Raw genomic sequence first — 26,471 nt, 5'->3', positions numbered from 1 at the left:
ATCCCAGGGAAACCCCCTTCATTGGTCACTTCAGGGGCAAAGCATGAGGTTTATACTGTTGACCTCCGCACACACGCATACACACAATGGTTCCAGCATAATGCCTTGAAAATAAAAGGCACCCAATGTCTCAGTTGATTAGATGGATGGAACAATATTATTTTCAAAGTACACTCACTTCCACTTGGTGTTGCCAAGCAGCAGTCCCTGCACTGCTAAAATGACTATGTGAGAATCATTTTAATTAGCACTTTCATTGTTTGTATGCAAATGTACATTCCTAAAGTGGGTTCTTTAAAAAGCTTTCCTAAATCAACATCCTCACAGTGATTTTTCTCCTTAAATCCTCTTCCATAGACAGTAGAGAGATAAATTTCAATCCAGCCTGAGTCTTAATGATCCTGAATCTGTAATAACGGAGTTAAGATGCTTTCCTCCACAGGAATGGCCAAGTCTAAGATCAGGAAATGGGAGGCACTTTCAGGCACCAAAATAGAGTTACTCCTTCGACTTAATTATCCCAAAATAGGATGGGTAACTTTAAGAGAGGGCACTCTCCCAACACTAAGCGGCAGCACAGTGAACAGTTTGGCTACCTGGGTCCATGGGTAACAAACCTAAAAATCTTCTGAGTTGTCTCAACTTCCCCCTCTTCTTCCTCACCCAAAGGTTCTACTCCCAGCGCAGGCAGCCGTTTTTCTCTGCCAGCCCATCCCTGGCCCGTTCTACCCTTTGTTCCCTGACCTAAGGGTTGGGCAGCTTTGGTCTTATGCCTCAGCTCCAGGAGAGGCTCAGATGCTCCTTGAGAATTCAACCCTGGCAGAGGCTTTGGTGGACCTAGCCCAGCCCTTCCCTGGGTGGGAATATTGAAGAGCTGGCCTCTTGGGAAGTAAGGGTTGAAATAAGTTCTGGGTGGTCAGCACCTGAATCCTGTCCTGAGTTGTAACTCAGCCCTGCGCAGTTGTGCCTGGCAGCCCAGAGAGCCAGTCACAACTTAAAATTAGAGAGAACACAATGGTGAGGGGAAAAAGGTTTTAGAAGGGCTAATGGGGAGTCAGAAGTTATCTAAGCTTGGAAAAAATGTCTGGTCCAAATAGGGTGGGGGAGATCAGGAGCCAGGAAAGCACTGGAAAGTCCTTGGAGTGACTGCAAAGCACTCCTAGCACGGGAATGCTCTACTTGGCTGTCTGGGCCACAGGAAGAGGGAACGAAGTTGAAGCTGAATGAACAACAGCAGCATTTTACCAGTCAAGAGAAAGACCAAAAGCTAAGGTCTGAGAGGAGTTAAAAACGTGAGAAATAGGCATGACCATCATGGGTCAGAGATTTTGTTTGGGGCTCTTTTCAAATCTACAATCAGAATAAGAAAAGCAAAGAGGTAATAGGCCTGGCTGGAGGAAGCCAGAGCGACGTTACACGAACCACTCCTCCCTCTGCTGGGTTCACCTCCTCCATCTGAGAGAACAATCTTTGTACTGGAAAAGACAACTCTGATAAGAGGTGACTGAGGCAGAAGACAGGTGTGGAGCTGAGCAAGCTGCAGCCACTTGAAGTAACGTCAGGTTTTCAGGCTCAGATGAATCACATCCACAGACAGCAAAAAGAATGTGCAACTGTCACTGATGAGTCACTGTCAGTAATTCCTCAAAGACTTCTGAGAAAGGGAATGGTGTTGAAAGATGAGGAACTAAATAATTAACACAAGGAAGGTTCTAGAAGTATATGGCCAGAAGCCCAGTATCAATATCCAGAAAAATACTAGCCTGGAGTATTAATGGATGAATATCTAGGGGAAAAAAGTAGTGACTGCCAAGAACTGACACAGCTTCATTACACAGGTACCAAGTTAATCAATGCCCTTCTCCAAATTAGATTTCTTAGACCAACAGTTCAGATGAGTGTAACTTCCCAGGTGGGTCCCAACACAGTTTTGGAACCACCAAAGAGCCCTTCAATCTCTCATTCATAACCCTGCCACCACATAACAAAATTATACATACCTGGAGGAGAGTTTGAGGTTGGGGGCCCCAGGGAGGCTGCCACTTAGGATACCCCTTAAAGGGCACAGCCCAGCAGTGACCCCTCAGAAATATCTACTTGTTAAGGCCTGCTCTAGTCGAAGCTGGTTCTTTCTCAAGACCATCATTCTCAAAACTGGCCTACATAACCACCACTGCCAGCAGGGACCGAGGGGCTGTCGGAAGCATTTAAAGTTTAGCATCACCCTTCTCACTCTGTGGCCTGTGACTGACAAGCCAAGATCCCTGAATGGAAATGCCTGGTTGGAACTCCTTCTTAGCTCAGCCGTCAGACAAGCGTCTTTGGAGTTATTTTTTCCAAGGAAGGGGACGTCCCTGAAGGAAATGAGCAGATGCCAAGCAAAGAATATAGCAAATCAAAATACTTCCTGGCACAGTCCAAATCCTTGGCTGATGTGCTTCCAGCTCAGCGCCTGGAACGCAAGACCAATGGAGGAAGGACCGGAAACAGGCTCCCATGTGGCTGGAGGCCAAGGGGGTCCAAGGTGGCCCCAGAAACCTCTAAGACCAAAGACACTGGGCTTGTTCTGAACCACCAGATTTCTGAAGCTAATGAGGGCATTGCACATTATCTAGTTCTTACTTTAATAAAAAAAAATGAGGGGAACACAGAAGAGTTAAGGGGAAGCAATGTGGGATAGATTCTTAAAGTAATAGAGGATTTAAGACTCTGCTCTCCGGAGTCCTTTGTTCAAAATGGGCATTTTTAGCCACATACTGTTTGGTTAGTTAACAGAAGAGACAAAAGTTCAATCAGTGACCCCTAACCCAGGACTCAGTCCTGGCCCTGGTCCTGAGGTACTTCGGACCAAATGTGATGAGGAGGGAGGTCAGATGATCACAGCAATCTGGAACCATCCTCATAAAACTGTGTCATCAGTGTAAGGAAACTAGCCACACCCAGCCTCAGTCACACCGAAAATTTAACCCTAAGCAGAACGTCCTAACTTAAATGTCAAGTGTCACATTTTGGAGATGGAAAACAAACAAACAAGCATTTCTTGATACCCCAACTTGTATCTCATCCTCCAGGAATGAGTCTATATCAGAATCACCTTTTTTAACAGACCAGAAATGGTTTGGAAAAGTGCCTGCTCACTCTGTCCTACGGCTGCCCTTTTCCAAGGCTATGCCCGTTCTTCTGCTTGACCCAAGAAGGAAACTTCCATTGTGCACTACTAGTCTTTAACGCATGCTAAATCAGGGCAATCTGGAGACAGGAGAAGCAGGATGGCAGCTAGAAGGGACAGGCTTACGCAGAAGGCACTGAATATTTCAAACAGCAAATCCTGAATCGGCAATTCCTCTATTTACTTAGAAACGGTTGCTGCTGCTCACCCAAAGACAAACTAGAGCAGACAGGAAAGGGAAGGGGAAGCAATGAGGTAAGGTTGTTGTAAACCTGGCACCATGCAGAGGAAAAGCTCCTCGGTTGTCAGGACACAGTTTTCTTCCCAAGGAGAGAAGGTGGATAATGTAACACTAAGTATAGTGACATCAGGCAGTAACAAAGCACTAGGCAGAGGTGGAGGGCTGCCACCTTCACAGGCTCAGAAGACACCTTTGGAGACTATCATGGTGTCGTGGGAAGAACTTGATGTTTGGAGTAAAGAGGTAGATTTGAGTCCTGGCTGTGCCTGGGAAAAGCTGTGTGACATTAGGCCATGTACCCAAACTCTTGAGTTTTAATAGTAAACTACAAAACGAATGACTTAGCCTAGTTGATCTTGTAGTTGTCGTCCAGTTCCAACATCCTGTTACACTACTGCGACTGCAGCAAAGCAGTGGTGCAACCATTCAGCAAGCATTTGCTGAATATCTTCTGTATGCCAGGCGCTCTGCTGAGCACTAGAGTCAATCCTGCACTCAAGAAACCTCCCAATCCACATATGCCAGAGGCATATAAGCAAGTCTCTGCAGTACAAGAGGACAGATGTGTGGACAGAGTGAAGGACTCTAGCAGTGGACAGAACAGAGAGCAAGCGAACAGCTACCCAGGAGTGATGCCTTGAAACAGGTAATTATTAAGCCAAAGGAGAAGAAGAAAGGAAGAGTATGTATACACTCAGGAACGGCCAACAGGGCACACAGGGTGGGAGGAGCGCTAAGAGAACCAAGGCCCTACAAGCCATGCTAAGAAGAGCTACTGCCCAGCACCCCCAAGCCCCTCAGCTGCTCTGCTGTTCACTCAGCAACTCCCTACATGGCCACACACTCAGGGTCTGAAACCCACCTCGACCAAGTCGCTTATGCCAACCAAGCAACCACCCAACCCCTGTCCCCAGCCCTCTCCTTTTGTTCCCGAGTCTCATCTGGCTGCCCTGCCACCTGCACAGCCAGGCCACACCTGCTGACACAGAGGATTCTTCTCAGGCACCCGCAGGCCTTGCTCCCAGCTCTTGCTCAGCCCCTGCTGCCCAACCCCTATCAGCTGTTCCGAATAGTTTCCATCTTCCTCAAAGCCACAGCCACATCCGACCCACCCCACTCTCATGCTCAGGAGCTGATTCCCACCTCCTCTGTTCCTGGGAGTGACTGTGCAGCACAATTCCCATGGCACCCCGCTTGCCCACCTGTCCCAAGTTCCTTCCCAGATATCCCAAAGTCAGGCTATCTCTGCTTACAAGTACAGAAAAAGTAAAAAGAAAGACTCTACTAAGACACAGAAATGGCAGTCAACCACCAATGCAGGCTGTTGCCCCCTGCCTGTGACTGGGCTCTGAAATAAGCACATTTAAGTGGGATAAGGTCAGGGGCACTCTGCGTGCCAGAAGGCAGAGCGTAAACACACTATTAGCTACCCCTTAAATGTTGGCTGAACAAACAAGTAAAGAAATTGATGGATTTGACATTGAAGAGGCAATTTTAAACAGTTGAAAAACACACAGTATCATCAGGTATGTTAACCGAGAATGCAGCCTAAAATTGTGCCAAGAAGATCCTTTAAAAACCAGAGTTTCTAAAACTCTGGCCCTCCTTTGCTCCTACACACACAGTCCATATAATGCCAACGCCGGCAGTACAGAATCATTTCAGTGACTTTTTTTGGCCATTTACTTTGGAAATAATTCCCCCCCCCCCAAAATGTATTTATTATGAAATCTAACCACAACAAATATAATGTATAGCCTCTATAGTATACTAAACTTTGAATATGTACACATTTTCCCATGTTCTTTTTTTTTTTGTAGAGACAGAGTCTCACTTTTTCACCCTTGGTAGGGTGCAGTGGAGTCGTTCCAGCAACCTCCAACTCCTGGGCTTAGGCGATTCTTCTGCCTCAGCCTCCCAAGTAGCTGGGACTACAGGTGCCCGCCACAACGCCCGGCTATTTTTTGTTGCAGTTTGGCCGGGGCTGGGTTTGAACCCACCACCCTCGGTATATGGGGCCAGCGCCTTACTCACTGAGCCACAGGTGCCTCCCATTTTCCCATGTTCTAAGTGCCATTATAAGCTCTCAATGACTGTGACACAGGCCCACTGCAAAACACCCTCTGCAGCTTCTGTCACACCATTCTGTGCTGAGCACCTTTTACAGCACGTACTGTTTACTTCACTAAAGGCTCTCTACCATTTATTCTTTGTCCTTGTCAACAATTTGACTCATCACAGCCAAGAGATGGTATAACACTGATTTTGGACTTGCCACAAAGAATTTAAGGAATAATATAACCCAAGATAAACACAAAACAAATATTAGGCCAGTTCACATCTGATGAGCACCAGTGAAAATTGGGTCAGTTTACAGTCAACCATCAGAAATAGCCTACTGGGGGCCAGGTGTGGTAGCTCACGCCTGTAATCCTAGCACTCTGGGAGGCCCAGGAGGGTGGATCACTTGAGCTCAGGAGTTCGAGACCAGCCTGAGCAAGAGTGAGACTTTGTCTCTACTAAAAGTAGAAAAACTAGGTGATCATTGGGGAGAGTGCTTATAGCCCCAGCTACTCAGGAGGCTGAGACACGAGGATCACTTGAACGCAGGAGTTTGAGGTTGTTGTGAGCTATGATGATGCCACAGCACTCTACCCAGAGTGACAGAGCAAGACTCCATCACAGAAAAAAAAAGAAAGAAACAACCAACTGCATGCCAAGAAGAGAAAAATCCTCCTGCCTAGTTCACCTCTGCACCATCTACTAAAAAGAGATATTATATTATTCCTTAATACAGTTTCCTCCCAGTGCTGCGAGTTCAGGATAACACCATGCGTAGGTGAATATACACATACAGCTTACTGTATTTATTTCTTCCCTTGTGTTTATTATGGGTAACCATGAGGAGTAAACAATGACATTAGGAACCTGTCTCCACTGAGACCCTGCTCCTCTAACCACACAGAAGGTGTCATGCAGGCTCGGCACCCATAGCTCAAGCGGTTAGGGCGCCAGCCACATAAACTGGAGCTGACGGGTTTGAATCCAACCTGGGCCTGCCAAACAACAAACAACAATAACAACTACAACCAAAACATAGCTGGGCATTGTGGTGGGAGCCTATAGTCCCAGCTACTTGGGAGGCTGAGGCAAGAGAATCACTTAAGCCCAAGAGTTGGAGGTTGCTGTGACCTGTGACGCCATAGCACTCTACCCAGGGCAACAGCTTGAGACTCTGTCTCAAAAAAAAAAAAAAGATGTCCTGCAGCCAGGCCTCCAGGTTTCCCAGAACTCATCCCTAGGCCCAAGATGTGCTGCATGTTACCAAGCAATGGAATTCTAGACTATTAGAGTTTGAGGAAATCCCAATATGACCTCATTTTATATCAGAAGTCCTAAAAACCAGAGACAGTAAGTCGTTCCAGGATAGGTGACCACTCAGGGCCTAGCAGGAGGACACGGTGAGGAATCCATTCTCCCCTTTCTCTGTACGGTATACCCAAGTCTGACAAGCTGGTACCACAAAACCGAGAAGCTAAAAATGAAAAAGGTTGAGATGCTATCTCCATCGTGGCTAGGATTTAGTTTTCAGAAGTTTACAAGAATGATTTTGGGAGGGAAAAGGTAATATCAGAAGAAATAGAAATTACCAATTACACAGCTCATAAAATGGGAATGATGGGAGTACATTCACACGGCTATTCATGTTACAGCTTGCTTTGTTGGCTTTTTCTGGTTGATGTGAAGTTCCTTTCCTATAATCTTCTGGACTCTTTGGTAGGTACAGGACACCCCCCCCCAAATAGCTGTTTTATCAAAATATTGGTGATTTCTGTTGTCCAGTTTTAATTTTTGTCTGCTTATTACAAAAAAGAAGAAAACTAACTCCTTCAAGTTCAGTAGTTCAGTTCTATTTGATAGTGGGAATAAAACTAGACATACTTAAGAGCAAATGTAATTACTAAATTTGTATGAATGTTCCCAACATGGTATTTTTATGAGCAAATTGCATTATACAGAGTACATTATATGTTTCAAAACTAATATAATGATTTGATATTTGTAAAGAATACTAAAAAAATTACATTAATGCTTTCTTTCCTTCCCCTTAGTTAAAAATGCATGAATTTCTTTAAGGAAAAAGACATAGTTCTTTCACCCTATTGACCCAACCATTTTTCTCCCTATCATTTTAAATTTGGTTTCTTTACTTAATAAGAGGTAGATAAAAATGATGCTATGCTGAACCTCAAGATCCTTTGATTTTGCAAAATAAGACGGTAAACAAAAAGCCAGTGGTTATAAAACCAAAAGCTCAAGAAGGCCTAACAGGTGGTAAATGGGCAGAGTGAGGACTGCAGCAACCTGGGACACACCACACTCATCTCTGGAGAGAGCCACTGTCCCACTCCAGCCCACAGTCTCACGTAAGAATATGGCCCAGTATTGCTAGATACTCTAGTTTTTCAAAAGCAGCTAGAACTCACATTATATGAAATTTTCTTATTTTTAAAATTCTGGCCACTGCTTCAAAACGTTTTACAACACTGGTGTTCGGTGGGCAGCTAGTCTGCAACAGAACAAAATGCTACCAAGGCAATTAACTCAGGCGACAAATATAACACTTAGAAACATGAATTTTGTTGGAAAATAAAGTCTGACTTTTCTATGTACTTTTTTTTTTTAGAATAAAAATTTTTCTTTCTTAAATCATAGCTGTGTACATTAATGCAATGATGGGGCACAATGTGCTAGTTTTATATACAATTTGAAATACTTTCACCAAACTGGTTAACATAGCTCTCACCGCATTTTCCTAGTTATTGTGTTAAGATATTTATATTCTATGCTGAGTAGATTTAACATGCACCCTTGTAAAATGCCCCGTAGGTGTGGTCCCACCAATTACCCTCCCTCCACCCATCCTCCCTCTATAAACTTTTTAAGTGTGTGAGAAAGAGAATAAATGAACTTGGAAAAAAAATTAACTGTTAAAAAACAAAAAGAGTGAAGATGCTTCTGTTCCCTTTTTAAACTAAAACAACAGCAACTCACATAAGACAGTATTTGCAACTTTTGAGTCCGTGGAGTCCGTGTGGAGACAATTCCAGAAGCTGCAAATTCCACTGAAGTGAGGCAGCATTGCATGTAACATATAACTACCTTCCCTGACCTTTCTCTGTCTAACCAGAAGAGTCATTTTAGCCACTCTACCTGCCACACAGAGCTACCCAGAAGCAGCCACATGCAGAATCACACGTGAGACCAAGTATGATAACTGGGCTGGAGAATGTCACCTCCTAAAAAATGTCAAAGTTTTATATTGCAAATTGCGCCCGTGCAGATGCACCTTAAGGGGTTTGCTGACCTGTTCCCGCAAAAAATTTAAGAACCAACACCTTACTGATTATAATAGCAAAAGTTGAATTGTGCAGGTTCAACGAGCACAAATAATACAGTCATTTTTTTCAAGCATACCTCTGCAGGAACAATTTTTTATTTAATCATTGCCATAGTCAGCAGACCAGAGAAATTCTCTTTGAGTGAGGAAAACTTTGAGTCATCTCTATGTTGATAAGGAAACTGCAGGATGAGGGCACTGCTGCGAAGGAGGCATCAGATGGTGCCTTGTCTAAATTAGTCAGTGGAACAATTAAAATGATTTCTTCCCATGATGCGCAGTAATCACCGGAGATGATGATGATCTCCTTGTTTTAGTGACAACCCCAAGCACGATCTAATGTTCACTTCCCCAAACAAGGGGGAAAAAAAGAAAGACAAAAAATGTATTCCACTCTCAATCTGTAGTCACTAGTTGAAAAAGGAGAAAATTCTTGTATTTACATGTGGCCAGAAAATGTGACACAACTTCCTCCTTGTTTAAAAATTATAAAATCAAATGTGTAAATCTCTCAGTGAAACACCAACCGCCAACACCTAAGTGATATCATTGCTATGTACAATGGATATCAAGTCTTTGTAGGTCACAGTAACTTTGGCTAGAAAGTGGCTTTATGAATCTCTGCCAACACAAGCAATATATCAGCCCAGGGAGATACTTCTAGACAATGACCCCTGCAGAAGAAGCCGCACACACTTCAGACAGCAGTGTGGTGACTGGCACCATGGCTCTGGACACTGAACTTTATCCTTCTCTTTCAAAGTGGTGACAACTTACGCAAATTCCATGTTGAGCATTTTCCTGGGGTAGCTGAGATTCTTAAGATGAGGAAAATGAGTTTGGGTGACTTTTAAATTTGTCTGAACTCTACAGTTAGAAAATACCAACCACAACAGATCTCAAACCCTATATTCTGCTCCACAATACATTAAGATTTTGCTCTGAAGGGCAACATGAGATGTTCAGTTGAAATGGCCATAATTTGTGGCTCAACTCATGGCAACTGCACCTCATTTCAAATCCATATTTGTTTAAAGCAGCTGAAGAAAACACTGACCAAAACAGCCTTTAAAATTTAAAAGAGAAGGAAGGAGGAAAGAAAGAAATTGACCTGCCTGACATAATCCCACACACGCAAAAATCTGAAACTCAAACTAAAGAACCCTAGTTCCAAGTTCCTAATGAATGTGAAGCCTCAGCCCAAATAAAGACAGTGTAAACAGGCAATGGCCTCAATCAAAAGACACAATGAGCAAGAAGAGTTATAAAACTAAGTTAGAACAGTGAAGGTTGAATTATGAGAGAAGGTTAAATTTTTCTAGATTATTTATTAAGAATAAAAGGGATGCTATTATCTTTTTTATGGGTAATACATAAACATAATGCATACACAAAAAATTAAGTACAAAAGAAATATATTCCTAATAAAAAGTGAGTCTCCTTCCCACTCCTGAGACAGTCTACAAGTGGACTGTTCTGCAGGTCCAGTTTTCTTTTCTTTTTTTAAATTTAAAGAGACTACCACCATTTTTAAAATACTCCATCACTCTGAGTCTCCAGGGGAATAGTAAGGGCCCATTCATTTTTTATTCCTGAAATCATTTTCAGGAACAAAAGAAGGAGAACTCCTCCCCACATAATTAAAAGATGTGCCATTCTTTTTTTGGAGACAGAGACTTACTCTGTCGCCCTTAGTAGAGTGTCATGGCGTCACAGCTCACAGCAACCTCCAACTTAAGTAATTCTCTTGCCTCAGCCTCCCAAGTAGCTGGGACTACAGGTGCCCACCACAACACCAGCTATTTTTTGTTGTTGTTGTTATTGTAGTTGTCATTGTTGTTTAGCTGGCCCAGGCCGGGTTTGAACCTGCCACCCTTGGTGTATGTGGCTGGCACTGTAACCAGTGTGCTATGAGTGCCGGGCCAAGTATCATTCTTTTAATTTTATTTAGGCTTCACTGCTTGAAAAAAGAAGACAAATGAAAACCAAGGTTGATGCCAATTGTCATGAATACCATTCCACCAGAACCTGCACTTTGCCATACAGCATTTGTTATAGACAGAACAATCAAGACTAATTTTCCAGAGATTACATGCTCCAGAAGTCCCACTCAGAATATTTTCACTGAAACTGAAGAGTCCTGAAATACATATAAAAACAAGGGCTGCCCATTGCTCACGGGATTTGATGTGGCCCTTTCTAGAATGCTGCTTATCACCCTGCTCTCAGCAGCTGCCTGAGTTTCCCATTCCTTCGTCTCCATTTCCACACACAGCCTGAGAAGACAAGGTGGGGTGGGAAAGGGTGAAAATGTTCTCAAAGAAGGAACTCTAGAAGATATTCAAAAGCTTGGGCAGAGGGACAAGGTGGGGGGTTTCTAAACTGAAAAGCTCACAAAGGCAGGAGGTGGGCAGGGGAAAGAGATGGCCATGGTGGGAAGGGGGCAAAAATGTCCATGGTGGCTGCATATATACCAAGACTAAAAAAACTCACAGGGAGACCTAAAATGGGAAAACTAAGACACTTGGGGAAAATATGGAAGCAGCTCAGTAGGGTGATCTGTCTGGGAAATGCACAAAGCCAATATGGAACAGCTGCATTGTATGCCAGAAGCCCACAAAGAGAAGAAGACGTGTACGATTCAGAACTGGTTTTCTCATATCAGTCAATGGCAGTGGAGGAGTATGGGTAAATTGCATACATCTTCTATAAACATCACAGTAATTTTTTGGGGGGGGCTTCTTATCTCATAGCATTTTTTCTTAATATTTTGAAGATATCCTAAATCTTCTCTAAATTGTGGCTCTGCAAATCATGGTACCTATTTAACCTTCTTCATAGAATTTTATCACATTTAACTTTTCAATGCAAATTTACTCATTTTCAGACATGTTTTTCACTTAGTGAACCTTCAATTAATGATCTTTTGGATGATATGATTATAGCTTGAAAAAAGCATCTGAAATGTATTAACTGTAAATTAAACATAAGGGTCATCAAAATGGCCCACAGAAGTTCCAGTGACGATCAAGAATAATGTAGTTTATTTATACTGGCAAAGGATGCCAGACTTTCTGCTTGTAGCCAAAAGCAAACCCATGTGCCAACTGCATAAACGCCATTTATAATACACTCAGGTGACCAGATTTATAATTATGCAATTCAAAAACTAAGTTTCTTGATTTAAGGAAGTCACAGCATTTCAAACTTTACATAAGGTGAGGCATTATTACTACTTTTACATCCCATAATCTCATTGCATAATTCGTCTTTACATAAAATGGAAAGGCTTCATTAGCATGTATCTTCATTTACTTCTTCCTAAGGACTTTATATGGAAAATCCACCCTTTATCTTCCCTCTCACTCAATCGAAATACTACACATCTCCTTTCTCTCCCTACACGATCTCATCCTGTCTCGTAAGCTTTGAAAACCATCTATATGCCAATGACTCTTAGAGGTACCATCTCAGCTTCAACCAGCTCTTTCTCTCTATGAACATATCTATTGGGCATCTCAAACATAATATGGCACAACAAAACTATCGGGGTCCCTCTTTGTTCCTATCTCAGTGATTAGCAACATCATTCCCCTAGCCGAAAGCACTAGACTCATCCTGGAATCTCCTTTGTGTTCACATTCCTCATCAGGCTCTACCTTCAAAATGTACCCTGAGCCTGACTCTTTCTTATCATTCTATCATCACTACCCTAAACCAGGTTACACTCTTATCTCTTGCCTGAACTACTGGAAGGGCCCCCTGTACGTTATGCAGATTCCTACTCTTACTCCCAGAGTCTATTTCCCACTCAGGATCCAGACGAATGACTTTAAAACACAAAAACGATTATATTGACTATTCTACTCAAAACTTCTCCACTAGAATCACACTCACAGTAAAATTCAAACTCTTTTTATTTTTTTGGAGACAGAGCCTCAAGCTTTCCTCCTGGGTAGAGTGCCGTGGCATCACAGCTCACAGCAACCTCCAACTCCTGGGCTCAAGTGAGTCTCCTGCCTCAGCCTCCCAAGTAACTGGGACCACAGATACCCACCACAATGCCCGGCTATTTTTTGGTTGCAGCCATCATTGTTGTTTTGGCGGGCCCGGGCTGGATTCGAACCCACCACCTTAGGTGTATGTGGCTAACGCCTTAGCCACTTGAGTCACAGGCGCCGAGCCAAAATTCAAACTCTTTATGGTTGCCTACAAGATCTATCACCCACCTACCACTCTGATCTCATTTCATATCACTCTGTCTCCCTATAACCACCCCCAGCCCAACTCCAGCCAAACTGGCTGCCTTACTGTCCCTGTATTGAGCCAAATTCATCCTGTGTCAAAGAACTTTCTTTTCACTTGCTGTTCCTCTGCCTAAACACTACGCCCCAGATTCCTTTACTCCATTCAGGTCTCAATCTCTGCTCCAACCCTCCCCTTCCTCCTCTCCCCCCGCCACCCTCCTCTCTTCCCACCTTCCTCCTCAGCCTTCAGAGTATTCTTTTAAAAAGAGTACCTTCAGCCCCTTACCCTGTTTTTTTTCATAGCACTAATGACTATTTGAAATTATATCATCTATTTACTGTTTAGTTCTTTCATAAAACAATGCCTAGTGAGCCCCCATTAGAGGCAAGGTACTCTTTTAAGAGCTAGGGATGCAACAGTGAATAAACCAAGCAGAGATCCCTGCCCACACAGAGCTCACATCCTTATTCAACACCCCCACTCAAATCTAAGCTCCAGGGAGGCACAGACCCACAGTCTGTCTTTGACCGGCTGAGTCCTCAGTGTCCAGAACAATGCCTAGGCACAAAATAAGAATGCACATGTGCTGAATGGATAATGTCCTGCTACCTGAGGCCACCCTCCTGCTTCCCTGAGGACATCTATTACAGAGCTCTTCCTGCCTACCAGATGGGATTCAGGTTGGGGGGCGCAGAATGTCAATGGTCTCTCTTTGAACAGAGCAGTCTGGACAGCCAGCCTCCTGTAGCTGAGTTTGCTCCCCAACCCTGGGCCGACTGTACTGACTGTGTTTCCTTCCTGTTCCCACATGCAGCACACTGCAAGCTCCCCATGTGACCATACCACCAGGATTTGTCTTACTGAATCACAAGAGCACCCCATCCACATGGTGGGAGGTGATCAGGTAGTGAGTCAGTGTTAAGCAAGTTAGCTTTTCTCTACAAAGCGGAGCTGGAATCAAGATGCGTGGGTCATTCTACCTTCCTGTCCCAAGATCCTATACATCAACCAGCATCAGACCTTGAAGCGCTCTCATCTCAGCAGTGGAGCATACTGTTATTAAGGACATATTTTTGCCTCTTTCAACTGTCAAAAGACAAGACGTTTACCTGCTGAGATGTGTGATTAAGTTTCTTTCAAAAAAAAGAAGAACATTTGTTAACTGTGAAATTATCTGATCTCAATTAAAAATGAAGGTAACTGTGGAAGGTAGCTAATTCAATTCATCTTTCAAGAAAACACAGTAATAGTGGTAGAAAGAGAAAGAAATAAAATGCAAATCTTTTGAAGAATTTACTCTGAAAGTCTTAGAAAATAAGTACCGAAAGCCCACATTTCTAACACACATGTGTTCACATTTCAGTGTGTTTGCTAGCTCAGAAGTATCCTGCTCTCATACCCTCTATTATGGGATTAACAGATGAAGTTGTCTGTAAACATTACAAAAGCAAAGCCAGGAGGCCCCTAACTAACGGTCAGTTGAATTGGGCTGGATTTGGCAGCTATTTCTTCCTATGTCTGGGACTCCAGCTTGAAAAGGTATGTTAATAAACTTACTATTAAAGTGTAGGAGGTAGGAGGAAGATTTGCCTTGTTCTACATCTCAGCACCAAATACTATCTTATATTGGCCCACCGCTTTCTTCCCTTTGAAGCATTCTTGCACCCATTACCCTTTTAACCTTCAAAGCAAGCAACCATGTGACGTAAACAGGACAGGATATATTTCTCTTTTTGATGTCGCAAGAGGTCAAACAACTCGCCTAAGATCCCATAGTAAAAGTGGCAGAACCAAATAAGTACCAGAACCCAGATACACCTAGGAGCAAGCCCCGCATCCTTCCTTCTATAATAAGAACAGCATGGTTCACTGCAAAACACATTCTACAGTCAACTGAAAATATTTCCCCTCACTGTGCAAGAAGGGGTGGGGGGAATGACATATATTCACCAGTGGCTTAAGGTGGTGGGAAGATGCATTGGTCCTGGAACTCTGGGCAGAGAGAGGGTTTCACAAACTCTTCCAATGGATGCCAACTCCTGCAATGACAAATGTACAAAACACATGGTGTGAATCACGGGCACTCTATGGGCGTTTCCCAAGGGGGCCCATCCAAATACCAATTGCTGGGCTCCCCATTTAGGCTCAAGGTCCATCTTCCTCTTTTAGCCCAACTACCTTCCTTGCTCTGAGTTCCAAAATTAAAAATAAGACTCTTCAATTTGTCAGCTGAAATTGTCCCCATTCACATTATAGGATCTTGGGCAGAAAGGAGAAATTATCTTTAACAGGTATCACAAACTGTGAAAGCTCAATGGGTCGCATGTAAACTACACAGGTGTTATATTTCATCTGTAGATATGTTTAGAAAACATGAGCCGAAGTTAAAAAAATCAGAGTGGTCACATAAAAACCTAGACTTCTGGCTTCACTTTAATAAAAAAATCAGAAGCTCTGTCACCATGGCCCATATTTAAGTCTGACAATAATTAGGTCATACTACATACCAATTAACCTTCATAGGCAAGCTTGGTTGCTCTAATATGCCAGTTCCCACCATTCCGTACTGTTTACTCAACACAGAGAAGAATTGCAGCTGTCATTTATCATTGCTCTTGCATTATTTTTCTACAAAAGTATCTTCTACTTACGATTCTAACAAAAGTAGGAAAACAAAAAGAGGCCAAGTTTAAAAAAAATGGTAGCACACATATAGCAACTCAAGTTGGTAGCCTCACTCCTGTAGACATTTGCAACCCCTGAACAAATACAACACTCCCATTTCACATGAGTGTAAGCAAGAAATTGACTTGTCCATTCCCAGTTAGAGGCAAAGCTCATTCTAGAACCTTGGTCTCTTCACTGCCAGTTCAGGATTCTTCTACTATCCCCTACCTCATGCTAAGTAGTCTTATACTAGGAAACAAAAAAAATAAAATAAAATAAACATAGCTGGGCACAGGGACACATGTCTATAATCCCAGCTACTCAGAAGGCTGAAGCAGAAGGATCACTTAAGCCCAGGAATTTGAGGTTATAGGCAGCTATAATCAGGCCATTGCACTCCAGCCTGAGTGACCAAAGTGAAACCCTGTCTCTAAAATAATAAAAAGTAAAAAAAAAATAAATATTTAAAAAACTGCATACAAAATTAACTATTAAAACTAAATAAAAATTAACACTTAGTTTTAAGAGAATTATTAAAGTCAAGGAAAAACAGTTGAAATATCCCATCTACTTGCTGGCCATACCTTTATTTATCACCGAAGAATGAGTAAATTATATCAGATTCCCTAAGGATTTGTTTCCTAATATGACATTTTTTAAAAATGTCACTGCTTCAACTACATACAACAAAAGATTATCTAATACTTCAGAAATGCTCAGCTAATGGTTAATGTCCCAAACTGTGTGGTATACTCTTTCTGCTAGGAAAATCTCCCTCCATATGCACCTTGAAGACAAGACTGTAAATAAGTTTTTATATAGCAGGTACTGGAACTGTAATAAATGAGCATTGTTCGACTATAGGGTTTAGGTGGAAATTATTTCTATCACCCTTACAAAGAAGTTATTGATTTGTTCTCTGAACAAATATTACTGACTGCTATTACACACCGAACAGTGTGTAAGGTGATGGAAATACAAAAGTGAACAAGGCCTTTAAGTTACTCTATCTGAATAAAAGACAGATGCAAACACTCAAATCATAAAACAGTGGGTAGACATAATGATCTGTCTATGCATACCTGTCATGGGAGCACTGAGCAGGGGTACCTAATGCATTGGAGGTGAAGGGACACTTCCCAGCATGGACAGAGGCCTGAAGAAATCCTAAAGCTTGGGTGGGAGTGGACCAGACACCAGGATGGTAGGTTGAGGGTGGGGAGCATGTCAGGAAAGTAGAACAATATAGGCAAAAGCAAGGCGGTGAGAGTAGCCCCTCCAATTGGTCTAATCAAGATCCCATACTGTCTCGGAGTCTTAAAAACCCCTGCCTTATACCACATGACCCAACATTTGCTGAGACTTGGTGCATAGCCCTTCTTAGCAAGTTTAGGGTTCAAGGCCAGTGTGAGGAAACAAGGAGGCAGAATTCACTTGAAGAACAGGAAGAGCATCTCTGGATCTGGAACTGGTGGGAAGGTTCTCAAATCTGCCAGAAAACTAGAATCACCTGGAGAAAAAAAACAGAACAAATATTCCCTAGGTCTCAGAGCCACTAAATCAGCTTTGATTTAGACAGAGGCTCAGGCTTTGTTCTGAAGCTCTCGTTCAGAAGCCCCTGATGATTCTCATGCCCCATAGGGAAAGAGTGCACTTCACTCAGAGGCCTCAGAAGTTCCAGAACAATCTCTTCAAGGTCATTAATTCAGCATCCTCCAGGAAGAATCCAAGGATCCATATTTTAAGGGAGTTGCATATTCTTAGCTTGTTTACTCACTTTGCATTATGAGTCCCTTCACTTAACTTCTTTTGATTTAAATTTTTTTTGTTTAAAGTAGAATGCTAGCAGCTAGAATACCAACTGGAAAAGTGAAGGGGGCCTACTTTGCCTCCATCCCTTATACATATACCATAACCCAATGTCTGCCTCCAGATAAACTCTAGGGTCAGTTTATCTCAGGCTCAGCAGTGGCTCTGAGCCTTCACACACCTGTGTAGCTTCACCCTCATAGAACAAAGGGTCTGGGAGCATCCAGTCATCAAGGTGCCTTCGAGGAACAGCTCCAAGGCACAGAGCACTCTGATCAGGTCCTTCATGTCCACCAAAGGGCAGGACACTGCAGATCAATGCAAAACCTGGGAATGAGCCAAGTCAGCTGAGCACTTCTCTTTCCAGATTTTCACTTTGTGGTCACATAACAGCCTGAACAATCTCAAGCCAAGAATGGCAAAGTAAATGCTGTGTACCGCAAAGACAACAGATCGGAGTAAGCTGCCTCCCTGAATGGACCAGCCTGGAGAGATCTCTTACAGGAGCCACCAGGTGACCTTCAGACACCCAGCATCAGAGAAACCTACAGCTGGCCGAGGTCAGCCTTCCTGACTGCAAGGCCCAGCAGCAACCCACACTATCCCCTAGCAGAACAAGGAGGCACTCAGGTGTCCCCATCAACCCGAGGTCCGCCATGTGAGCCATTTGCAAACGTAGAACATGCATGGAGGAGGAAGCCTCGGAAAAGCTCAAGATGATCATTTGCCCCCTTCTGGCTGACCTCAATTTTTAAGAGATCCATTCATTATTTCCTGCAGTACTATTATACCCGGGCCTAAAAAACACATTTCTCTGACCCAGCCCTCCAAAAGACATCACAAGAGTGGTACCAGACCCTACCAAAAACCTTGGACCATCACCTCCCTCCTCTATTGCCTCTTCTCTACCCCATCCTGAACAAAGGTCAATACTGGCTGCTACGAAAGTCATCACAGCCACCCTCATTTCTACCAAACCTCACTCCAGACCATCCAACCCACTCTGGACCATAGGGAGCCTCTCCAAGGATCTCTCCTTCCCAGCACGTATCCCTTACATATTTACATTGTTGTCTCACTAACTTATATATGGACAAGGATCTATACCATCATTGTTGTTTCGCATTTTTGTTTTAAGTTTTAAAAGGTCTCTTGTTTGTTTGGCAGATTACTATGTTCAAATGGTACCTTGGAAACCCTCCCAGTTTCTTTAAAATACACATACCCTAAATTTCAATCCACCCAACTCAGACTTCTTGGCCCCTCTCTATTCTGAACCCAAGGCCCAAGGCCCTTCCTGAGCTAATGGCAGACTCTCTCCTCCCTCCACACATTCTAACTCCTCTATCAGTTCAAGAGTGAAAATCCCTAACTGCCCTTGAGGCTGACCAGTTCAAGAAAACAAATCAGAATAATTACCTATTTCCTTTTCATGCAGTTTTCTTTTTAAATCACACTGCTGCATCATTATTTTGTTTAAGATGACATGCTAATATGCAAAATAATCCCTCTTTTGACCTTGAAAAGGACTTCCCTGTGTACCAGAACAAATCCAAAATCCTCAGGAACCATGCTGAAGTTTCCAAGGTGCTCAGTGCTGGGGTGGCACCCAATTCCCAAGCGCTCTCAACCAGCTGTCCAACCAGCGCTCTCAACCATGCCCAGCTGTCCTCCTCCCCCACCCACTGGCAGAAGAAAGTGGGTCTTTGGGAGTTTTTTAAAGCTTTCCCACCTACTCCACAAATCCAGTAGGAGGGAGAAGGGATGTTTCCAAGTTCTCTGAATGACACAAAGCTCATAAAGTACAACAAAATTAGTTAAAAAATAGCAAAATGAGTTTAACTCCCCTTTAAAACACACACACCTACTTTAAATGACTCACAGTGATTTCATATTTTTTCCTCTACTAGGATATGCATTCACCCTCCCAAAGCTGATGGTTCTCCCTACTCCTAAGACAGTACAGGGCCAGGTCTCCACAAATACCTGCTCTGATGTGGGGCGGCCCTCCCTCCCCCAGGGGATCTTGACAAAGCTCAGAGCACCCCCTGCAGACAGCTGGAGGCTCCCTCCTCCAAGCTCTTCCTACCTGCAGTTCTCTCTGCCTGCAAGGCTCTTTCTCTGTGTCTTGCCATGGTAGGGCATTCTCACCTTTTGAGAACTCAGATTAAGTATTACCTCTTGAGTGAGGCCAGCCCTGATCCCCTAACCTTACAAGCCCTCAGCAAAAGCCACTTTTTTAGTGGAACCTATCATAATCTGTAATTATCTTACTAATCCATAGTCCCCTCCAGGGGCAGGAAGCTTGCCCAACTTGTTCATTTCTTTACCACCAGCACTCCAATAGTTCCTGGCACATAGCAGGTGCTTGGTAAGACTATGCTAAGAGGAGTGTAAATGAGGAGGTAGGAGCAGCTAGTGAGCACAGACCAACCAAAATGCCCCATGGAATGAGTCACCTGATTTCCCTTGACTCCTTTCAACCCTGTTGCTACTTAGATACTGGTCCTACCATTGTATACCACCTATCCACCTATTCAGACTTGGGTGTCATCCTAGAGATTCAATTCCCACATTTGGCTTCTCCTACTCTGCTTCCATTCAACCATCCTCACCTTGAAAACTTCAGACATGGGGTGAGTGACCTTCTGTGACCTCAGGACACTGAGGAATCTGTTGCAAACCCATCTTTTGAACTGTATCTCCAAAACCTCGCTTCACTCTCCATCATAACTAATGAGCTCATAGCTTAGCTCTATGGACCCATCATTCATAAAGTCCTAGACCTCTCCAGCTCAGAACATCTTTCTTGTCTTTTTCTTTTTTTTAAAGACAGAGTCTCACTTTGTCACTCTTCACAGAGTGCCATGGTAGAGTGTCATGGCGTCACAGCTTATAGCAACCTCCAGCTCTTGGGCTTAGGTGATTCTCTTGCCTCAGCCTCCCAAGTAGCTGGGACCACAGGCGCCCACCACAATGCCTGGCTATTTTTTGTTGCAGTTTGGCCAGGGCCGGGTTCGAACCCACCACCCTTGGTATATGGGTCTGGCACCCTTCTCACTAAGCCACAGGCACTGCCCTCAAAACACCTTTCTACCTCATTACCTATTAGCTCCCCTTCATCAGTTGAGCCTCCCACCCCCAGATTGGTATAATCATGATATTATCTTTAACATCTTAAAATTCTCTCTCCTATGTTTTCTCCATCAGACTGTCCCTTGAAGGTCAGGGCCCAATCTAACTCATCCATCGGTCCTGAGGCTGACACACAGTGGGCACTCAACAAATATACACTGAGCTGAATTGAACCAGCTTGTTTTCTCCTTTACAATTCCCATTTCCACAGTGACTCCTTGAAGAAGCTTAACACTCAGCACAAGTAACAATATAGTCTCTTGTTAAGCATGTTTATTAAAGCCAATTGAAAAGAAATAGCTGTAGTGAAGTTTATCCTCTCAGAGACAAGGTCTTACTCTGTCACAATTATAGCTCACTGTAACCCTGAATTCCTGGGTTCAAGGGATCCTTCCGCCTCAGCCTCCTGAGTAGCTGGGACTACAGACACATACCACTATGCCCTGCTAATTCTTTTTGTTTGTTTGTTCATTTGTTTTTAGAGCTGAGGTCTCACTATGTTGCCCAGGGTGGTCTCAAACTACTCCTGGCCTCAAGTGATCTCCCAGCTTAGCCTCCCAAAGTGCTGTAATTACAGGCATGAGCCACCATGGTCAACCTGAGGTGGTAATTTTATCATCGTTATCATCACTATAAAATTGAAGCCTGAATGATAAGAGGCAGAAAGGTATGGTACAAAGAATCTTAGTTCTGGGTTCAGGTTCAGACTCAAGCTCACTAGCAATATAATCATGAGCATGTCATGTTCCTTCTCTGGCCCTAAGTCTCTTAATACTTTAAAAAATACTAAACTAGGGGCTAGGTATGGTGGCTCATGCCTATAATCCTAGTACTCTGAGAAGCCAAGGTGGTGGATTGCCTGAGCTCACAGGTTCGAGACCAGACTGAGCCAGAGCAAGACCTCATCTCTAAAAGTAGCCAAGTGTATGCCAGGCACCTGTAGTTTCAGCTATTCAGGAGGTCAAGCCAAAAGAATCGCTTGAGCCTGAGTTTGAGGCTGCTGTGAGCTATGACATCACAGCACTTTACCTAGGATGACAAAGTGATACTCTGTCTCAAAAAAAAAAACCCCACTAAATTGTCTACTTGAAAATGGTTAAAACAGTAAATTTCATGGTATATGAATTTTATCTGACAAAGAGAGAGCAGGAGAGCACACACACACGCTACACTGGAACAGATGTTTAAAACTGGAGGCTCAGCTTGGCGCCTGTGGCTCAAGTGGCTAAGGCGCCAGCCACATACACCTAAGGTGGCGGGTTCAAATCCAGCCTGGGCCGCCATACAGCAATGATGGCTGCAACCAAAAAATAGCCGGGCGTTGTGGTGGGCACTTGTGGTCCTAGCTACTTGGGAGGCTGAGGTAGGAGACTTGCTTAAGCCCAGGAGTTGGAGGTTGCTGTGAGCTGTGATGCCACAGCACTCTACCCAGGGGGACAGCTTGAGGCTCTGTCTCAAAAAATAAAATAAAATTTGTAAAAAAAAAAAAGAAAGAAAGAAAAGAAAACTGGAGGCTCAAAAGGGTGTACCAAGCCTATGGCATGTTCTTTAGATCTAAACATAGTTCAAATATACTCACACAAACAATTTTAAAGCCAAAGATTATCTTGATTGTGGTGATTATGCAAATCTGCATAAGATAAAATTGCAATAGGACTTCATACACACCCACATAGAAATTAGTGTGCATAAAAACCAGTGGAATTTGAATAAGGACTATAGTAATGTCAATTACCTGGTTTTGAGGCTGTACTATAGTTATGTAAAATATTAGCCCTGGGGGAAGTAGGGTGAAGGGCATACTAGATCCCTTTGTATCTTTTTTTGAAATTTCCTAAGTCTATAATTATTTTTAAATTTATAGAGCCAGGCTTGGAGCCTGTAACTCAGCAGCTAGGGCGCCAGCCATATACCCTGGAGCTGACAGGTTCAAATCTAGCCAGGCCTGCCAAACAAGGACCACTACAACCAAAAAAAGCCAGGTATTGTGGCAGGCACCTGCAGTCCCAGCTACTTGGGAGGCTGAGACAAGAGAATTGCTTAAGCCCAAGAGTTTGAGGTTGCCGTGAGCTGTGATGCCACAGCACTCTACCGAGGGCGACAAAATGAGGCTCTGTCTCAAAAAAAAAAAAAAAATTTAATAAGAGCCAAAGATTTTACAATTTTTAAATATGGCTTTTCTTTATAAATAACAGGACCTGGTAACACTGGACCTCAAGGATAGCAACTGGATAGAACTAAGTAGTAGCTAGTCTCCTTTAGAAGGCAGCAGCTCTCAGATTCATCTCCCTAACACCCAGGCCCAACGTCAGTTGTCATTTATCTTGGTAGTGTGTGCTGGTTTTCTCTTAGAAAAGAGAAATATTTCTCTATCAACAAAGAAAGTGAAAGACCAAGAGTCTAGTGTTTCCAGAAAAAAGGGACACCGCAACATTTTTGTGAGAGAGAAGACATTCCTAACAGTTTGATTTGCAATCTCTCATCCTCCATCTCATACTACCTGCCTGACCTCTGAGCATTTGCGGTTTTGGACTCCTGGATTATAACTCTTTAGGACCAAATTTCTTATTCCAAGTCAGCAAATATATTTTAGAGCCAAACCACTATAAAAGAATACAGCTTAAGGACACAATATCTCATTCTCCCCTAAATATTTTGGTTCTTTCATCTCACCTTCCTAAGAACACAGGATCCAGCTTTTAGCCATCAAAAGGAAAAGTTCCACCCCTTATGCAGGATCACATCCAGAAATACAAGCAAGGCTTCTTTTCTGCACCAAAACAGCAGTTGTATTTAGCTGGGTAGGGAAAAGCCCTGAGGGTATGCACTCCCAACCCTTCCTATAGCCCCCAACCCCCAGAGAACGAGCTTGGAATGCAAGTATCCCTGAAAAGAAAGCAGGGCATAGTCACAGAGAACCCAGATAAATTGTCCCGTGGATGCTTTTAGTGTGTTTTCAACCAGACTACACAGAACGGTCACCTGGGGCTCCAGCCTGATTGAGGAATTTTAATATCCTTCTCTTCAGGTGACTTGCACGCAGACTGCCCAGCATGAACCCATCCTGTGGTGTCTGGAAGTCAATGATCTAGAAAACTGTCATCCTTTGCTATCTTGATAGTGGGCAGGACATGCCTCCCCAGTTGTCCTGGGTGGTGGCCTCTAGTCACAGATGGCCACTGAACCCCCCTGAAAGATGGCCAGCATAACTTGAGATGTGCTAGAATTAGAAAAAGAATGTAAAATATCTCCTTGATTTTTTACATGGTATGTTGAAATGATAATACTTTGGATGTACTGGGTTGAAGGAAACTTGTTAAAATTAATCTCATCTGTTTCTTTTTAAGTTTTTAATGTGGCTACTAGAAAATCTTAAATTACTTATGTAGCTCATATATTTCTATTGCATAGCTGGCTCTAGGAGGCACTCATCATTCTGGTGTGGAGATTACAGTCATAATGGAAAAGGCATGAAGGTTGGCCAGGCTGGTCTCCACCTACCAAATGTGTAATGCTAAGCAAGTTTTCAATCTCCCTGCTGTTCTGTTTCCTCTCCTGCATACGCGTGTGATAACATCCAGCACACTGAGCTGCTGGTGAGAGCAAATACAAGAAGAGAGCTACAAGCACCTACCATGCATCTGCTCGCAGCTGGTACTTAAAACCTGCACACTGACTGCCCTTCTTCCTTCCCCAACTTCCTTAACATCATAAAATTGGGGCCCAGGATCATCAGGCGTCAAATTCACTAACCACCACATCCAGTTCCAGTGGTTCTCCATCTACAAGGTACAAAGGTGTCACCTAGGGAGCCCAATATCCTCTCCCCACCAGATTCTGAGTCTATCTACCTGGAATGGGTCCAGTTTCACACATTTCTCACAAGCGCCTCGGCACATTCTGATGCCCATTCTAGAAGTCACTTTGAAAACACTGATAGGGTTGAGAAATTATGGCCAATACTGGCAGGACTGCCTCAGGACTTCCCAGGCCCCCAGTCAGGCCTGAACATAGGTAGCTGTGCCCTATGGAGAGACCTGGACCTGGTCACAAGCCTTTCCCCAGCAAAGGGCTGCTTTCCGGAGATCTTTTAAACCTAGGTGGGAAATGACGGTCTGCCCCGGGCATTGTTTCCAACATTAGAAGGCAGTTGACACTTCAGGGTGATCAAAAAATAGGGACAACTTCAAGCCACCTGACAGCTTGGTCATGGGGCTAAAAAGAACTATGCTGGACATAGGTGCACTGGCACACGCCTGTAGTCCCAGCTACTGGGGACACTGAGGTGAAAGATTGCTTAAGCCCAGTATAATGTACTAAGATCGCACCTGTGACTAGCCACTGCGTCCCAACCTGGACAACACAGCAATACTACCTCTCCAAAAACAAAACAAAGGCAATAATAAGACTGTGCTGCTTAGTACTCCCAACAGCAACACACGAGAAGGCCCAGAGCAGTAGGTCCTTCTTCTGCCCTTGTCTGGTACTTAACTGTACCAACTGTTGCCTGAACATTCTGGATGTCAGTCTTCTGAATGTCACTTTTCTGTAGAAGCGCTGCTCTGCTCTTCCAGAAGCCAACAGAAAGGACTTCCATGCACAGACCTGCAAATCCCAGCTGCCTGTTTATTCTGGGGCCTTCGGCCACTCAAAGAAGTCAATTCACTGAACGCAGATGTTGGACAGGCAGCGAGCACAGATCGATTTGACCCCAGGAGGCACTCTAACAGAAGAAAGCACTCTCTTTATCTAAGCCAAACAGTCACAGCTCCTTCCGTTGGTTTAAAAATCCTCTCTGGGTTAAACCACCTTCATCTCAAAGTAATACAAAAGAGCAATTTCTTAGAGAACAAAAATTAAAATACCCTTCCCCAGTAGTATTTCTGTCAATAAAATGTAGCCTTGAAATTCAACCTTTTCTTCCTCCTTAAAGTAAATTTACTTTCTATTTATGGAAAAAAATACAGTCTCAATGAATTGCCAAATTTTCCCGGTAAATCCAAACTGCCTCAAATTATTTTGAAAACAGGGTATGAAGTAAATAAGCACTGAATCTGAGAACTTTGACATATTTATTTTTAACATGGGAAAATGATCAGGGGTTCATGCAGAATGTAGTAACACAAAATGTGTGCTGAATCCAGCATTATCAGCCCTGTTCCCCCTACACAGCACTTCCCCCAATCACCCACCTTCCAAAGGCATCTCACCAGCCTTTGCTCTCAGACAGAACATACCCATGTAACCTAAATACCACCCGGTCTCCAAGTACCCACTCTCTACTTGGTAGCCATACAAGGAAGAAATTTAGTCCAAACACAACAAAAATTAAAATATTATTGAAGGCCTGGTGTGGTGGCTCACGTCTATAATCCTAGCACTCTGGGAGGCCCAAGAGGAGGATCTTTTGGGTTCAGGAGTTTAAGATGGACCGAGTGACAGCAAGGACCCCACACACACACTAAAAAGAAAAAAATTAGCCAGGTATGGTGGCAGGTGCCTACAGTTCCAGGACTTGAAAGGCTGAGGCAGGAGTATTGCTTGAACCCAGGAATTTGAGGTTTTTGTGAGCTAGGCTGACACATGGGCACTCTAGCCAGGGCAACAGAATGGGACTATCTTTAAACAAACAAACAAAAAAGGTTTATTGGATCTCTTGTTGAACACCAAAGGGAGGGCATCAAATTTTTAAGGCATAAGAAAGTATCTTGAAAATCCCTCCCCCAGCTTGGCACCTGTGGCTCAAGTGGCTAAGGCGCCAGCCACATACACCTAAGGTGGCGGGTTCGAATCCAGCTGGG

General features: G+C 43.5%; 1 protein-coding gene across 5 annotated transcripts in view; it reads right to left on the bottom strand.

Moving 5' to 3' along the window:
* SORBS1 (sorbin and SH3 domain containing 1) overlaps positions 1 to 26,471 on the bottom strand; it is a 242,430-nt gene that overhangs the window by 157,651 nt on the left and 58,308 nt on the right. For all 5 annotated transcript variants that reach the window (XM_023511595.1, XM_023511596.1, XM_023511597.1 and 2 more), the window contains exon 2: positions 15,010 to 15,098. The gene's annotated coding sequence lies outside the window, so the exon portion shown is untranslated. The remainder of the gene's footprint in view (positions 1 to 15,009; positions 15,099 to 26,471) is intronic.

The sequence above is a fragment of the Otolemur garnettii genome, unplaced genomic scaffold, assembly GCF_000181295.1.
Source record: "Otolemur garnettii isolate 467f Iridium unplaced genomic scaffold, OtoGar3 scaffold00021, whole genome shotgun sequence".
NCBI classification, from domain to species: Eukaryota; Metazoa; Chordata; class Mammalia; order Primates; family Galagidae; genus Otolemur; species Otolemur garnettii.
Note: the sequence above shows the minus strand (reverse complement) of the source record. Positions and strands in the feature narration are given on the sequence as shown.